Source organism: Scyliorhinus canicula, chromosome 3 (genome assembly GCF_902713615.1).
Source record: "Scyliorhinus canicula chromosome 3, sScyCan1.1, whole genome shotgun sequence".
Lineage (NCBI taxonomy): Eukaryota > Metazoa > Chordata > Chondrichthyes > Carcharhiniformes > Scyliorhinidae > Scyliorhinus > Scyliorhinus canicula.
Window position 1 is genome coordinate 132,754,653 of NC_052148.1, and position 18,625 is coordinate 132,773,277.

At 45.3% G+C, this 18,625-nt stretch overlaps 1 protein-coding gene across 15 annotated transcripts in view; it reads left to right on the top strand.

The window, feature by feature from the left end:
* apbb2b (amyloid beta (A4) precursor protein-binding, family B, member 2b) overlaps positions 1–18,625 on the top strand; it is a 407,406-nt gene that overhangs the window by 337,270 nt on the left and 51,511 nt on the right. The gene's annotated exons all lie outside the window — the stretch shown is intronic.

Genomic DNA, 18,625 nt, shown 5'->3' on the forward strand with positions numbered 1-18,625 from the left:
TGGGCTTTTGGTGCCAGCATTGAAGTTTGTGAGCTTTAATTGCAGTGGATTTATGAGTGAGGATACTGTGTCTAATACATATGGCTCCAGAATGTAGTGTACTGGAGTGTGAGAAACAAAAGGTCATTTCTATGTGAAATGAATAGTAAACAGAAACCTGGCAGTAATTGCAGTTGGTTCATTATCAATCTGGTATAAAGTGATGCCTTCGTATTACTAAATATTGAGCTCGAGAATAAAAGCATTTTGTCTAAAAATCATTGGTTTCCTGAAGTAGTTCTTTGGTAAAACTTGCCTCTGCAATGATTGTGTCGAAAGTGGGCCAACAGAATGAAAGGGCAGCTGTTGTGTAATTCAAGCTCATTCGACATATGCTGTATCTTGCTTTGTGTTAACTAGCTTAGTTGTCCTTCTCAAACTAATCTTTTTTTTTTAAAAGAGATGTTCACTAAGAGTTGCAAATAGGTATGTGTGGCAAAATATAACTGAATTTACGATTAGAAATTGTATTTTTTGTCTAAATGTGAGTGCTCAATACTGACCAAAGGGTTCTTGCGAAACTTGATGTATATATGATTGTAAATTTGTATTGTTGAGAATTTCACAGTGTGATGCCTTTGTGAAGTGTCCTGACACCTATTCTAAATGTTCTGCCAGTTGAGTTGAGGCATTGAGACTTAGCAAAATGATATTTTATGTTATTGTGAATACTATAGCTCTGCACAAATAAAATATTTGTGTGGGTATGGACCTGTGCCTGTACTATTGACTGGATCAGTAACTGGGTTTAGGTACTGGTAGAACTCTCAAGCTGTGAATTCCATTTTATGCCAATGAAGTTAAAAGCTATGGGAGCATTTTCCTACACTCTGTGGTCTATTTTGTATTAACTTGCAGCTATGTTACTTGTTAATTTTGTTATATTAATGCTTTATCACCTTTTGTAGAAATATGGGGCGGGATTCTCCCAACGGGAGACTAAGTGCTGACACCGGAGGGAAAACCGGAATGTTTCGCTCTGGCGTCGGAGGCCGCTCCTCGCCCCCTATTCTCCCAGCCCCGGGGGGCTAGGAGCGGCGCCGCGTCATTTACGCGCGCCGGGTATTGGCGCCGCATAAATTACACGGCCGCGCCACGTAAATGACGTCACCTGCACATGCGCAGGTTGGCCGGCGCCAACCCGCGCATGCGCAAGAAATGGAGGAGTGATCTTGCGTGGCGGCAGAGGAAAGGAGTGCATCTCTCAGAGAGACCAGCCCGCCAATCGGCGGGCACCAATCGTGGGCCAGACCCCTTTTGAGCACCCTCCCGGTGCTCGATTCCCCCCCTCCCCCCCCCCCCCCCCCCCAAGGCCCCTGCAGCGTTCGCGCGCTGTTCCCGCCGGCAGCGACCAGGTGTGGTTGGCGCGGCATGAACACGTCGTATTGGGCAGGCCGCCCGGCCCATCCAGGCCGGAGAATCGCCACTCGCCCATTACAAACGGCGAGCGCCGATTCTCCAAGCGGCCTGCCGTAAATCGCGGCGCGCCGTTTTGTTGGGGGGGGGGGTGGGAGAATCGCGTGCGGGTGCCAGGGCGGCATGGCGGGACTCGCCTGGCGCCCACGCGTTTCTCCCACCCGGCGTGGGGGGGGAGCATTGCACCCATGGGGACCCGGCCTCTTTTGGGAGGATATAAGTAGATTATTTAGAAGAGGCACTGTGTTAGGCTGTAAAGTAGGTTGCGAAAAAAAATAATGTATAGTTTCTTTAGTCGACTTGGTATGAGGTAGATTAGGATTTAGGGATTTGATAATGTATATTTCTTTTTAAATTAAATGTCAAATACTGCTTCCTCCAGTACTATATTCCTATTTTTGAACGCACCCTGATAGTGTACGTTTCCCCCTATTTATATATGCACGCATGCTCCTTTTTCTTATTTTCATAGAATTTACAGTGCAGAAGGAGGCCATTCGGCCCATCGAGTCTGCACCGGCTCTTGGAAAGAGCACCCTACCCAACACCACACCATCCCCATAACCCAACACTAAAGGCAATTTTGGACACTAAGGGCAATTTAGCATGGCCAATCCACCTAACCTGCACATCTTTGGACTGTGGGAGGAAACCGGAGCACCCGGAGGAAACCCACGCACACACGGGGAGAACGTGCAGACTCCACATAGACAGTGACCCAAGCCGGGGATCGGCTTATAGTTATGATATGCTCCAGTTGCTCTTAATTACCTGGATATTACCAACTCTTTTTGCACGTTTTCTCCATTTCCCTGAAAATGTTGACATGTTGGATAGTATTGTCAACTCTCAAGTAGAATGGACTTCTACTATCTGGAATTTAGAAAACTGAGCGGTGATACCATTGAAAAAGAAAGACGGCCAGACTTGCATTTATTAGCATCTTTCATGACCTCGGGAAGTCCCAAAGTGATTTCAAGTCAATGAAGTCCTTTCAAATTCATAAATAAAAAAATAAAAATCTTTTCACATCCACATCACAGTGTAATCATGGCCTCAGTTTAATATCTCATCCGAAATATTGCATCCCTGGCAGTAGGCAAAGTTTGTGCTGTCTACTCTGTTCAATGGTTGTGCATCAGCCCAGCAAGACATGCTATTGCCTAGCTACATGCTTATTTGGGGTGGGTGGGGGGGTGAAGAGGAATCGAGAGAGAGAGAGACGTGGGGCAGGTTTGCAAAAAAAGTCATTTTGCAAGGCCATCTGTAATCTCCCCCACTGAAAGTCAGCAGCCTTTCACCAGCCATGTTGCAAAAACAGGTAGCACCTGCATAGGAGTACTAGGACAGGCAAAGACACTCACAATACATGCACCAAAGCAATGGACAATGGTGAATAATTTAATGTTATACTCATTAAATGGAAATGCTGTTGGATAAGGTTATTATGGGAGGTTTTTTGGCACTATTTTCTTTCAGGCTTTTGGCCAAGTGAGTGCAATGATGGTCCATAGCAAAGGCATGGATGGAAATGTGCCTAATTGTGGAGCAATAGTGATGTAGGGGCGAAGTTATAGAGGAACTAGAGCTTGATATTTTGCTCACTGATAAACTGTCCAAAGTAAAGGGGTCACAGATCCCAGGGGTCTTCTCAAAGCCTGGTAGCAAAGATTTGTGCCCTCACGCGAGCCAGATTGTGGCAGATGCAGCAGACACAAGGACTTTGGAAACACATTACAGGATGCACCCTAAAAATTGGGTGGTGAGATTTTCCACTGTTCATGCTGGCGGATTTTCTGGTTCTGCTGACGGCGCACTGTCACCGTGGGTTTCCCCGCAGCGTGGAGTGGGACCAGACGATCCCCCCCCAACCAATGGCAGGCCCCCTCCCACTACCGAGAAACACGCCAGAGAATCTCACCCCTAATCTGTATTCCGCAAATGATCATTCTCACTTGCAATGATTGAAGGAGACGGATGCAGCTGTGAATTTCTCCTTCTTTCTCTCTGTCCGTTAATGTTCTCTTTTGTTTGTACCTCTCTTGAATTATCTGCCCCTCCACATGGAGAGGCTTACTGTATAAACCCTCATTTTTGTGATCTTTTATGTTTCAGGAGAAAATCAATTAAGGGGATAAAATAGCTTAATTGATGGTCCCTTCTGTTGCTATTAATTGATTTTCACTGACATGTATAACTACAATCTCAATGAATTAAATATTAAACACATATTCATTTATTAAACTCATTCAATTGCTGGGGTCATTTGAGTTGTCTTGATCAACCTTTTACTGATGGGGTTAACTGCTGGATTCTGCACTACTGGTGCTTACCCCAATCTCTCTGCTTCCAGGTGCAATCAAAACCGTGCCATTTCATCATCGGTTCAATGTCCACAACCGGCATTGTTTTAATAAGTAAAAAATAAATTTCCACCAGTGTATTAGAAACAGAAAGTAGGAGCAGAAGTAGGCAATTCAACCCTTTAAGGCTGCTCCGCTGTTAATTATGTTCATGGCTGACCATGTTGCTCGGTTACCTGTTTCCGCTTCCCCCCCACCCCCCATACCCTTTGATCCCTCTAACCCCAAGAGCTATCTCTAACACCTTAAAAACTGCTTTCTGTGATAGCGAATTCCACAGGCTCACCACTCTAGGTGAAGAAATTTCTTCTGTCCAAAATGGTTTATCCCCTATCCTTAGTCTGTGACCCCCTGTTTTGGACTCCCCGCCATCGGGAACATCTTTCCAGCATCTACCCCGTCTAGACCTGTTAGTATTTTATAGATTTCTATGAGAACTCCCTCATTCTTCTAAACTCCATAATATTCTTAATATTAATAGAGTTTTAAACTAAATAGTGGGGGGAGGGTTCAGTTGTATGGAAAATTAGAAAATCAAAGTTAAAGGAGAAGGTAGGAGTGCAGATTGATAAACTAGTTAAAGGGGCCGAGGGCTCAGGAGAGGTTCGTAAAGTTTCCAGAATAAGTAACAGAACACAGAATACGGAAAGTGACAGGAATCTAACTTCAGGCACAGCAGGTAAGGGGACAACTATGAGAAGGGGGTGGTCAATGCAGGACTGAGGGTGTTGTACCTAAATGTGCACAGTATATGTAAAGCACATAGAAATTGGCAGGAAGGAGGTTGTGGGTATCAGAGAGACATGTCTGCAAGGGGATCAGGGCTGGGAACTAAATATCCAAGGATATGTGTCCTATCGAAAGGATGGGCAGAGGGGGCGGGGTCGCATTGTTAGTAAGAGATTAAATTAAATTGACAGCAAGAAGTGATGTAGGGTTGGTTAGCGCATATTCTGTGTGGATAGACTTGAGGAATCGCAAAGGGAAAAAAACCCTGATAGGAGTTATGTCCAGGCCTAGCAGTAGTCAAGATGAGGGGCAGAAAATAAATCTGGAGATAGAAAAGGCATATAAGAAAGGCAATATTACAATAATCAGTATGCAGTTGGATTGGGAAAATCAGGTTGATAGCAGATCCCAAGAAAAGGAATTAGTGGAATGTCTATGAGGTGTTGTTTTTGAGCAGCTTGTGGTAGAGCCCACTAGGGAACAGCAATTCTGGATTTGGTGATGTGTAATGAGGTAGACCTGATTCAGGAACCTACGGTGAAGGAACCCTTAGGGAGCAGTGATCACAATATGATAGAATTTACCCTGCAGTTTGAGAGGGAGAAACTGTAATCAGATGTTACAGTATTACAATTGAATAAAGATAACTACAAAGTCATGAGGGAGGATAGATTTTATTGGAAGGGGAGCCGAGCAATGAAAACGGTGGAACTGCAATGGCAGGAGTTATTCGGGAGGCACAACAGAAATTCATCCCAAGGAGGAGGAAACATGCTAAGGAGTGGACAAGGCATCCATGGCTGACGAGAGAATCAGGGATAGCATAAAAGCACAAGAAAATGCATACAATGTGGTGGTGAGTAGTGGGAAGCCTTTAAAAAGCAAGCAGAGGACAACTAAAAAAGCAATAAGGGGAGAGAAAATGAAATATGAGTGTAGCGATTTAAAAGAAGATTGCAAGAGGATTGTTTTCGACATTTAAAAGGTAAGAGAGAGGCAAATGGACATTGGACCACTTGAAAATGAGGCTGTACAAAAGGGGAACAAGGAAATGGCAGAAGAAGAATAGGTTCATTGCATCAGTCCTCATGCTGGAAGACACCAGTGGGATAGCAGAACTCCAGGAATGTCGGGGCAGAGGTGAGTGCAGTGGCCATTAGTAAGGATAAGGTGCTTGGGAAAGCTGAAAAGTCTGAAGATGGATAAATCACCCGAACCGGATGAACTACACCCCAGGGTTCTGAAGGAGAAAGCTGATGAGATTGTGGAGACATTGGTAGTGATCTTTCAGGAATCACTGGAGTCAGGGAGGGTCCCAAAGGACTAGAACATGGCTAATGTAACACCCCCGTTTAAGAAGGAAGGGAGGCAGAAGACAGGAAATTATAGCCCTTTAGCCTGACTTTGATCGTTGGTACGGTTTTAGAGTCTATTATTAAGGATGGGATTGGAATTGTTCATTGGGGTTGGGGGGGGGGAGGGTGGTGGATGGGATACATGCGTCGATACGGTCTGGGGGTGATACAGTTATTATGGGTTATTTTGTTGCATTTCATTGTTTGTCGTTACGTTTTATATTTTCCGTAAAAAATTCCAATAAAAATTATATTTTAAAAAAAAAGGATGGGATTGGAAGTGCATGATAAAATAGGTCTGAGTCAGCATGGCTTCGCCAAGGGGCAGTCAGGCAAGGCAAATCTGTTAGGGACGGCATGGTAGCACAGTGGTTAGCACTGTTGCTTCACAGCACCAGGGACCCAGCTTCGCTTCCCAGCTTGGGTCGCTGTCTGTGCAGAATCTGCACGTTCTCCCTGTGTCTGCGTGGGTTTCCTCCCACAAGTCCCAAAAGATGTGCTTGTGAGGTGGATTGGACATTCTGATTTCTCCCTCTGTGTACCTGAACAGGCGCCATAGTGTGGCGACTAGGGAATTTTCACAATAACTTCATCGTAGTGTTAACGTAAGCTTACTTGTGACACTAATAAAGATTATTATTATTATTATTAAAAGACTTTGAGGGGGGTAACAAAGAAGTTTGACAAAGGAGAGCAAGTGGACGTGATCTATTTGGATTTCCAGGAGGCCTTTGAAAAGGTTCTGTACAGGTGGGTGCTAAATAAGATAAGAGTCCATGGTGCTGGGACAAAGTACTGCCATGGATAGAGGATTGGCTGACTGGCAGAAGGCAGAGAGTGGGGATAAAGGGGTGATTTTCAGAATGGCAGCCGATGACTAGTGGTGTCCCACTGAGGTCAGTGCTGTGACCGCGGCTATTCACGATATACATTAACGATCTGGAAGAAGGAACTGAGAGCCTTGTCGCTAATTTTGCAGATGATACAAAGATATGTTGAGGGACAGGTATTGAGGAAGTGCGGAGACTGCAGAAGGACTTGGACAGGCTATGAGAGTGGGCAAAGAAGTGGCAGATACAATACAATGTGGAAAGGTGTGAGGTTATGCACTGCTGGAAGAGCAGAGGCATAAACTATTTTCTAAATGGATAAAGGCTTTGGATATGACAAAGGGATGTAGGAGTCCTAGTTCAGGATTCTCTTAAGGTTCACGTGCAGGTTCAGTTGGCAGTTGGGAAAGTAAATGCAATGTTAGCATTCATGTTGAGAGGGCTAGAATACAAGAGCAAGGATATACTGCTGAGGCTGTAGAAGGCTCTGGTCAGAACCCCCCTGGAATATTATGAGTAGTTTGGGCTCCTTGTCCAAGAATGGATATACTGGCCTTGGAAGCGGTCCAAAGACCTACCTTTCTTACCTATCAACAAAGGCCCAGGGGGTGCTTTAGCACAGGGCTAAATAGCTGGCTTTTAAACCAGACCAAGGCAGGCCAGCAGCACGGTTCAATTCCCGTACCAGCCTCCCTGAACAGGCGGCGGAATGTGGCGACTAGGGGCTTTTCACAGTAACTTCATTTGAAGCCTACTTGTGACAATAAGCGATTTTCATTTAATCTCATTTTCATTTCATTTTCAAGGAGGTTCACAAGAATGATCCCGGGAATGAAGGAGTGGTTAAGCACTCTGGGTCTGTACTCGATGAAGTTTAGAAGGATATGGGGGGATCTCATTGAAACTTGCAGAATACTGAGAGACCTAGATAGAGTGGAAGTGGAGAAGCTATTTCTACTTGTAGGAGAGATTTGAATCTGAGGGCACAGCCTCAGATTGAAGGATTGCTCCTTTAAAACAGAAATGAGGAGGATTTTTTTCAGCCAGAGGGTGGTGAATCTGTGGAACTCTTTGCCGCAGAAGGCTGTGGAGGCCAAGACACTTGAGTGTCTTTAAAACAGAGATAGATAGATAGATTCTTTATTAATAAGGGGATCAGGGGTTATGGGGAGAAGACAGGAGAACGGGGATGAGAAAAATATCAGCCATGATCAAATGGCGGAGCAGACTTGATAGGCCTAATGGCCTAAATCTGCTCCTATATTTAATAAATAAATAAATAAAAATAAAATATTTTATGGCCTTAATTGCAACAAAAAACTTGAACAAATTTCTTGGGGTTCTAGTCAGCTAAATGTGAATGTGCAGGACTGAGCATCTGCTTTACCAGAGTTAGTTGCTTTGACCTTTGAAGTTCTTCTAAAGCAGAGAACCTGCCTTACATAAGTGCGTATTCCAAAGCAGCCTTGATTTGAAACCAACCTTCTCACTTGACCATTAGTCCACACCAAGCTCAGACCGTCTGTTTAATTGGCTGATATTATCAGAAACAAATGTCTATCCTGTCTGGTCTGAAACACAAGACCACAGTTGTCCTTTGGGTGCATCGGTCTAGATTCTCAAAGGATGATCACTTAGTAAGGTACCAAAATATGATTCCAACTGCAAAACGCATGTTCCTGATATGAGTTATAGCTTCAGAGAAGGACTGAACTGAAATTGAGTCCAAGTTGAGTTTCAACCCCCACTTCAGGGACATAAACAGGTAAGGAAGGCCGACAATTCAGTGCGGTACTGAGGAAATGCCCCAGTTGGTGTGAAACATTAAACCCAGGCCCTTTCAGATGCGTACAAAACATACCATGGAAGAGCAGGCGGGTTCCTACAACGTCCTGGTCAATATTTGTACCTTAGCAGTAATAAAAACCTATGTCTGTTTCTTACTGACTTTGGGACCTTTCTGTGCACAAATTGGCTGCCACATTTCCTACTTTATTACACTTTGATAGAACTTCATTAACTGTCATGTGAATTGGAAAATCCTGAGGTTCTAAAATGGTGCTATATTAATGCAGGTTCTCTCCTCCTTTCTTGTAATCAGTTAGAACAGAATTGCACGAGTTGAGACTTCCCTAAAGACCAGAAACTGTCTCTCCCAAATTGAAAGTGCATTTAATAACAAGATTCTAACAGCCATTCTTTCAAGCATTGCTTGAATGCTTTTATCGTGAACAATCCCAAAGTGATCTTCATTTATTAATAAACCTCTGCCGTCAGACAGTATTGCTTCCTCTCGTGCTCGTATTTTTGACAGTTTTCACTATGAAGCAATTATTTTTTAATGTTTTTGGAGCTATTTGAAAATAAAAAGACCTCTCTATTTAAAAAAAAATACCACAGCTCAAATGTCCTTTATCCGTGCATCCAAAAAAACAAACTTGTTTTTGAATACCAAGGCAGTTAATTTGTATGTTAATCAAACAATGTAATATTATAGTACATGTGTAATAAGTGTCAACAGGTAAGAAGTAGGGTTTGTGAGAGTTATCGACTGGAGAAACACTTAGTATTTGTAGAGTCCAGGCTTGGGCTGTTGCAATATAAGTAGGCCTTGGTCTACCAGAAACCAAAAAAAATCAGAATACCGAAATGCAATCTGCCGCAAGGATTTCAGATAAAGGATACTCGACGAATATAAGTAAAATCTTAATCCTGCACAGGGGAAGAAAATCAAATTACAGTGCCTTAACACTGAGCAAGTGAGCATTTTCCTTTTTCAATAACAGGATACATAACAAGGCTATAAGTCGCAACGCAGTTATCCATTCGCACTCTTTGGCCAATTTGAACAATTACTCAATTTAAACGCTGGGAATTTAAGTTGGGGTGGGGGTAGAGGCTGTCATGTTCCAAGGGCTACATACTGTTGTAAACTATCAATCGTCCTGTCCATTATTTAGAAAGGTTCTTGGATATCACATTTCCTTGAATGAGGAAAAAAGCTGCTCAGCAAGAATGGTCATGATCTGTACAATACTGTATGAAAAAGATGCTTTGAAAATATTTGGTAAGTAGGAGTGTGAATGTTTCTCGGGTTTACAGGAGTGCGCCAACACCAGTGGCAAAATGACCCCCTTTTGTGGTGAAATTTATCAGTCTCCACTCTTCATCTGCATACATATAATCTTCTAGTTCTTCGAATTTATTGCATAATTGGCACAAAATCAGTAATAAGCTTCTCAAATAAATATGATCCAAGATTATGGTAACTGCAATAACATGCATAGATGTCATATGATCCAATCGCATAAGGGTAGAATATTATGTAATCAAACATTCAGGAAACTGGAGCCCATGTAGATAAGAAATGATTGATTGATTGATTGATTGATTGATGGGAGAGGAAGTTCATCATTCAGCCTTCAAACTTGTTCCAGCATTCAAGAAGATTATGCCTGAACATCAACACCAATTCTATGGCTGGTATTCCCTTCCCCCCCCCCCCCCTCACTGGCAGTGGAGGCAGCTTTCCATTGGTTGGCGGTGGGATCTTCTAGTCCTGCCGATGTTCACTGGGATTGCGAGGCTTCCCTATCCCGCCACAGGCGATCACCTTAGGCAGGACCAGGCGACCCCACCGGCGGGAAGGGCTGTAAAATCCTGCCCTAGATTTCGCCCAGTCCCCGAAGTAGAAATTTATTTTCTCAGTCAAAATTGATCAATCCCTGATCCTGAGTTCATGCCCTCTAGTTGTGGCCTCTTCAACCGGGAAAAGCAGCCTCTCATCATCATCCTTGTAAAGCCTGTGCAGAATCTTATATTTTTGAGGTGCCATGGCTCAGTTGGTATAACTCACGCCTCTGAGTCAGAAGGCTGTGGCTTGAAGTTCCTCTCCGGGTTTCGAGCACAAAGATCTAGGTTTACACATCACGATCCCTGCACCTGCTGACAGGACTAATCAAAACTTTAGCCCAAAACATTCCTCAAAAATGTGATCACCACACTTTAAAAGAAGTAACCTCTATTTAAAGTCACTCCAAGAAATAATTTTAACATCATGAAAAATGCAGATGAAGGCTGAATGTAGCTTACTGAACTTACTGAAGGGATGGCACAGTGGTTAGCAGGACCCGGGTTCAATTCTGGTCTTGGGTGGGATTTTCACTTTCTCCCCATGTCTGTGTGGGTTTTGACCGGGTGAAGATGCGCAGGTTAGGTGGATTGGCCATGCTAAATTGCCCCTTAGTGTCCAAAAAGGTTAGGTGGGAATTCTGGGTTACTAGGATAGGGCCAGGGCTTGGGCCCAGGTAGGGTATTCTTTCCAAGGGTCCGTGCAGACCCGATGGACCGAATGCCCTCCATCTACACCTTAGAAAAGTGGGTAGCACTATTGCTTCACAGCTTCAGGGTCCCAGGTTCAATTCCCGGCTTGGGTCACTGTCTGTACGGAGTCTGTACGTTCTCCCTGTGTCTGTGAGAGTTCCCTGCGGGTGCTTCAGTTTCCTCCCACAAGTCCAGAAAGACGTGCTGTTAGGATATTTGGACATTCGGAATTCTCCCTCTGTACCTGAACAGGCGGCGGAATGAGGCAACTAGGGGATTTTCACAGTAACTTCACTGCAGTGTTGTAAGCCTACTTGTGACAATAAAGATTATTATTTTTATTATAGAGATCCTATGATTCTAACTTTTGTGCGCTATTGTTGTAAGCAAATTATAACAGTTGTACCATGGATTATTATCTGTAAGATGCCATTTTCAAATTGCATTATATTTAAGCAACTGTTAAACAATTGCTAGCTGTCCTGGGGGATTTGTGAATTTATCTAATGCATGCCTCTACCATTGGTAACCATGTGTTCAGCTGTCTGGGCCCTAAGCTCTGATATCCTTTCCATCAGCTTCTCCCGTTCTCTTCCTCTCCCTGCCCTTTTAATATGCACCTTCAAGCCAATCACTTGTCCTGAGATCTCATTATGTAGCTCGCTGTCAAATGTTGTTTGCCAACGCTCCTGTGAAGTCCCTTGGGACGTTTCACTGTGTTAGAAATGTTGTATAAATGCTAATCATTGTTGCTAAGCCACACAGGCCAGGATGTTCTTGGGTTGGTACGTGGTCTGTGCTGGACTCTAACAGCATGGCAATATGGCCAATACAATCGGTCTCCTGGATTATAGAGTGGAAAATTTATGAGGATTCTTGATTCTGATTACTATTCAGTGGCCTTGCCCAAGTGTGTGGATGTTGAGTACGGGCTGTCCCACCCAATCAAATAGATGGTTGACATTCATCGTGAGGCTTTAATATGTGTAATGGACTCTTGGACGTGGCATTGGGTGGCAATTGGGACCCATGAAATCTTAACCAGTCCCTTTATAAGAGGAGAAAAAAATTGAGAGTAAGAATGCTATTTTAACATTTCAAACGTTTGAAGAAAGCTTTTTTTGTTGCCATTTTCATTTGAGTTATTGTTTAACTGTGGAATAATACATGTGATGAGGTTACAAATTTCATCCCTTGGCTGGGTGTATTAAAGTGTAATTTTTATTTGTTTGTTGCCCTTGGGAATCACAAACAACTAATTGGCAGTCCTCTACATAACAAAGATAGAGAATTGAGTCTGTGAAAATATAGCATCGAGATGTTGCCACGTATCTGTAAACAAAACAAGATCTGTTTAATTCGAAAAGTTAATTTAATCATAATAGAATTAAACTAATTGATAACTTTATTAAAGTATCAGTTATGTGACGAACATCTTATTATTTAATACAGATGGCCCCTTATTCCTGACGGCATGAATGGAAGAACCCATTTGTTTTCTGATAAGGATTATTTAGCTCAAATTGAATCATGGGCATTTAGCACAGAGCTAAATCGCTGCCTTTGAAAGCAGACCAAGCAGGCCAGCAGCACGGTTCGATTCCCGTAACAGCCTCCCTGAACAGGCGCCGGAATGTGGCGACTAGGGGCTTTTCACAGTAACTTAATTGAAGCCTACTCGTGACAATAAGCGATTTTCATTTCATGTTGCAAGTTTATATTCTGACCAAGATATTGGCGTATGCCTCAGTATTGTGAATTTTACAATCCTATTACACTGGACGAGGTATTGGATTCTGAAGGAATCATAGTCATAGTCCAGAATATGTGTTGTAAATTTGCTGCTAATTATAGTTTCATGTCAAGATATGTAATTATTTTTAACATCCAGAACAGTCTCTATAATAGGGATATTGTGGAAAGTATTCCACGATATAACAGTATGACATGACTACAGTTACGGTTTTTTTTTTAATGGATTTGGAAAAAGAGTTGACATCCAGATGAAAAGTGTTCAGTAAGTAAATTTTAAAAAAAATTTACCCCCGCCCAAAAGAAACTAAATACTGCGCAACTTGTTAGCTTGATTTGGTCATCAAAAACATCTCAAACTTATTGGGCGGGGCTCTGCAGCCATTAACAACAGCGGGATTCTCCAATCCCACTGTAGCGGATGGGAGATTTGGCGAGTTCCAAATTCTCCGTCCTCGCTGTCATGATATGCAAACATGCAACCAATGAAAACTCAGAATAGCACACAACCAATGGGCAGTCAGGACACTCAGAGGTGGCATCACCACAAGGGAGCATGACATAAACACTATAAAAGGGATGAAGCACTCACACCCTGCCTCTTTCCACAGAAAGGCATCTAGAGAGTTAGACAGGGTTGATCAGCAGCATCACACCCCAGCACGTGGCTTAGAGCAAGCTGGTACAGTTAGACTAAGTTACTACACAGTTTGATTAGCAGCGAGAGAGTCAAACTCATTTGAGAACTGTGTTAATAGTTCAATAAACACATTGAACTCATTTCAGAGTCCGAAGCATCCTTTAGTTAAGACTGCACCAAGTAGCAGCCTGTGTTATCCGAAACAGCATAACACAGTTATGAAGTTTTCACAGCAACTTCATTTGAAGCCTACTTGTGACAATAAGCGACTTTCATCGGGGCTGGTTTAGCTCACTGGGCTAAATCGCTGGCTTTTAAAGCAGACCAAGCAGGCCAGCAGCGCGGTTCGATTCCCGTACCAGCCTTCCCGGACAGGCGCCGGAATGTGGCGACTAGGGGCTTTTCACAGTAACTTCATTTGAAGCCTACTCGTGACAATAAGCGATTTCCATTTAATTTTCAACACTCACCAGCAGCAGTAGCGGGTTGGACTCGCAACGGAGAATCCCAGCCACTGTGTTGCACGATCTTAGTTTGTGAATGGAGGGAGATTTTTAAACAAAACAGACTGATGAGATGGGCAGCAAATCATATTTTTGATAAGATGATTGCAAGGGCTTACAGAGACTACGGGCGCGATTCTCCGGCTGCGTCGCGCTCATGCGAGAGCACAACATAGCCGGAGAATCCATGGAGAGCCTTCTCGCGGGCCTCCTGGCTACCTCCATGCCTCACGGGATATACCCAAGTCCCTGCCCAAAAGGGGCAGGACCAAACGGCGCTCCCGGAAGCCGGGTGCCAATTAGTGCTGGTCCACACAATCGTGGACCAGGCGGAACAGCATCCTGGGTCTCCTGGGCCATCGGAGACCCAGGGTGGTCAGGGTCAGTGCAGAGTGGCCTCCTGGCCATCCTGCTGGAACGTGGGCACCTTGCACTGCCAAGCTGGCATGCCAAGGTGCCTGGGTGGCACTGCAAAAGCTGGTAGGTGCACTGCCCGGGTGGCAGTGCAAGAGTGCCCAGTGCCAGGATGACACTGGGGAGGGCCAGGAGGGTGGGGGAGGGGGCTTCAAGGATGAGGGTGTGCAGAACAGCTAAATAGTGGCCCCTGGGATATTGGGGAGATGACGGGTGGGGTCCTGGAAGGGAGGGGTGCTCTACGGGGGCTTGGGAGGGCCTGAAGAGGGGGAGGCCCCAGGGACCCCATAGCAGGGTGTCCTCACTTGGGGATGGGGGGGGGGGGGGGGGTAGGGTAGTCCCCAAATGTGGAGGGTGACGTTGCCCGAAGATGGGGGACCCACAAGCTCACTTGGAGACCAGGGCACCCTTTCAAAATGGCAGCCTGATCTCCGAATATCTTTTAGCACTGGGGAGCTGAACTCAAAGTGTGGGCTATACCAGTGAGAAACTGCCCAGAGTCCAAAAAGTGACAAACTGTCATTGAACAGTAGTGGGGAACGCGCTGGCAGAGCCGACGGGAAACTTCCTGAAAAACCCACCACAAATGAACTTAGAATTCGTTTGGAGAAACACGCTCTAAAAGATTAGACATGTTGGAGAAAAACTGATATTCATCTAAATTGTACAAGGTGACCCATGGACGCACGGAGGTGTGCCCTGTTGTTCATTTTGTAACGTTAAAAGATATGTTTTCAGATTGAATAGTGAGCCTGATCAGAAATGTTCTGTTTTTTCTTATTCGGTCATGGGATGTGAGCATTTCTGGTAAGGCCAGCGTGTTCTGTGCACCATTGATTGCATTGTGTATGTGGTGGTTAGGTCGCAGATCAGCCATGATCTCTTTGAATGCAGAACACTTGAAGGACAAAATGGTCTATCCCTGTTCGTATGGATGGAATCGCAGGTCGGGAGCCAGACACTCTAGTATCGGGCCTTCCAGTTCAATCTTCTGGAAGGTGTCCAATTAGGAATCTGTCTCCAGGATCACTCTCCAATTAAGGATGATGGGTGGGATGATGATTCTGGATCACGATTGAAGGAACACACGTTTCTTTCACAGAATCAGCACTGAGATGTGTGCTGTGGTGATCTGGAGGTGTTACTTCTGAAGAACATGGAAGGGTTACAAGAAAAGCCTGCAGCCATATTTGGGTTGTGAAAGTCTCTTGCAGGGACTGCCAGAAATTTCCTTACGAAGGCCATTATCGTTAATATCAGTCTCAATGACATGCTCTGGTTCCTAAAACTAAGTGTTGATACTGAGGGAGAATTCGTGGACTTTCATGACAGCAAAACTGGACCAATTCAGCGACTGTGGAGGGGCTAGAAACTGCCAATGAAAAACGGTGCGGGATTTGCCAGGCCCGTGAATGACCCTCGGGAGGCTGACAAGTTGCAGCCACATTTACACATCACACTCCCCACACACACACTCATCCCAGTCAACAAGATGGCACTGGTTATGCTGGAGCACACCCATACAGCTGATGGGTCAGTTGGGGCCAGCGGGCACCTAGGAGTGTGGCCTGGGGGGACACCTATATGGCCCTACGTTCACAGTGGGCATTCAGCGACGTGCACAGCTGCATGGCTGTCTTTCTGGCCACGGCAATGGTGTTCTGTCCCTGTCCACCCCGACCCCACAGCCTGCGTCCTGGCCACCACCCGCTATTACCCCCGGCCCTATCAGAAGCACCCCCTGGACAGCAGCACAGCTGTCAGCAAACTGTGGCGATGTTGGATGCTTTCCCTTCACCCTCTCTCTCCCTCAGCAATTTTTTTTTTTCTTTTAAAGCACAAGTAAACCGTGCCGTCGGGAACTCAGCCCATTGGAGGCGGAGCATCACGGAGGCGCCAGAGAATACTAGGTCGGGCCTGCAATGGTCTTAATTGTTCCTGACTGCATTGATACCGCTATCGAGGTGACGGAGAATTGCGATTTGGTGTCAAATTGACGCCCACCGCAATTTTGGCGTTGGAACGTATTCTCCGCCCAATCGCTTTTCATGATTTTAGCAGCAGCCGACGGAGAATTTCGACCCCAAGTTACCAGCATGTTGGCAAATGTACTCAGTTGATCTTGGGCCCGCCACCCCTTTAGGCAGACCCACAATTCTTAAGTTCTGCCGCCTAGACCTATTTTCCAGGTCCTCCACCTTCACTCTCAAAACCTTTGTTGGCCTCCACCACACTCTGCAGCTCCTCACCCATTGAGGTGAATTGTGCTGCGACAAAGCTTCATCCACCCAATTCGGCTTCTCTCCCTGCTCCCGCACTTTGCCCGATGTTTTCGATACCATCGCCTTCACCGGGACAATCGCCTCCTCTATTAATACCTTCATTGCTGCCATCATTTCCTTCCTCATCACCTCCATGTTTTTGGCAAACTGCTTCTCGAACACCTCGGCGATCACCTCAGTCAAAGTCTCTTGTGTGAAGGGCGTGGCCCCACACAGCTATCCAACCTCCGCCAGCTTTCCTGCTGCCGGGCTGACCCACTCGCTCGACGGCGAACCTTTGCTTGCCCCCTTCTTCCCAATGGCTTTCTCCTGGTTTTTTTGACACCCCCTCCTTCCTTATGTCTTCTTGCACCTGCTTGTCTAAAAATTGCCCCTGGGACCGGGCATTAAATTCCAAAAAACTGAGCGTCGAGCAGGGGCCACCCAACGTGCGACTTTCACCTACGTGCTGTCACCGGAAGTCTCCAAACCTACATTTTAAAGAGGAGCAGGACATACGATATTGTGAAAGACGGAGATGGAGAAAATAACATTTGCACTGCCTTATGTTCTGACAAATCGGGAGGCAGTGGTGTCGGCATCCTGAGATGCAGGGTAGTGCTCTGGGAACCCGGGTTCGAATCCCACCTTGGCAGCTGGGGAAATTTAAATTCAATAAAAGCATGGAATTGAAAGACTAACAACCATGAAAACATTGTCATAATAATAATTTTTATTGTCACAAGTAGGCTTACATTAACACTGCAATGAAGTTACTGTGAAAATCTCCTAGTCACCACATTCCAGCGCCTGTTCAGGTACACTGAGAGAATTCAGAATGTCCAATTCACCTAACAGTACATCTTTCAGGACTTGTGGGAGGAAACCCATTCAGACACTGGGAGAACCTGCACAGACAGTGACCCAACCAATCGAACCTGGGACCCTGGTGCTGTGAAGCAACAGTGCTAACCACTGTGCTATGTGCTGCACATAAAAACCCATCTGGATCATTAATGCCCTTTAGCGAAGGAAATCTTCCGTCCTTACCTGGTGTGGCCTACTTATGACTCCAGACACACGGTAATGTAGTTGACTCTTAAATGCCCTCTGAAATGGCCACTCTGTTGTACCAAACCACTAAAGAATAAAAAAAGAAATGGAACTGGACAGAGCACCTGGCATCGAGCTAGTCACCAGAAATGATAATCGCAAAATCAGCCATGTCCACCCTGCAAAGTCCTCCCAACTAACATCTGGGGGCCAGTGCCAAAATTTGGACATAGTCATACTCACAGAATCAGTCCTGACAGGCAATGCCCCAGACACCACCACCCCTGGGTAGGTGCTCTCCCACCAGCAAGGCAGACCCAACAGAGATGACGGCACAGTGGTTCACAGTTGGGAGGGACTTGCCCTTGGAGTCCTCAACATCGACTCTGGGCCCCATGAAGTCTCATGGAATCAGGTCAAACCTCCTGCTGTTTACCTTGTACCATCCGTCTCATCCCCCTCAGCTGATGTATCCGTCCACGTTGAACACTACTTCAAGGAAGGACTGAGGGTGGCAAGGGTGCAGAATCTACTCTGGATTGGGGATCAGTGTCCATCACCAAGGATGGCTTGGTAACACCGCTACTGACCGAGCTGGTCACGTCCTAAGGGACATAGCTGCTAGGCTGTGTCTGCAGCAGTTGAGCGAACTAACAAGAGGGAAAAGGATGCTTGACCTCAACCCTAGCCAGCGTATCCACTGCATATGCATTTGTCCATGACAGTACTGGTCGGAGTGACTACTGCACATCCTTGTGTAGACAAAGTTCTGTCTTCATATTGAGGATACCCTCAATCATATTTTGTGGAACTACTACCGAGCTAAATGGGTTAGGCTTTGAACAGATCTAGCAACTCGACTGGGCAACCATACCATGGGCCATCAACAGCAGCAGAATTGTAGTCAATCACAATCTTTAATCTCTTGACCTGGCATATCCCCTACT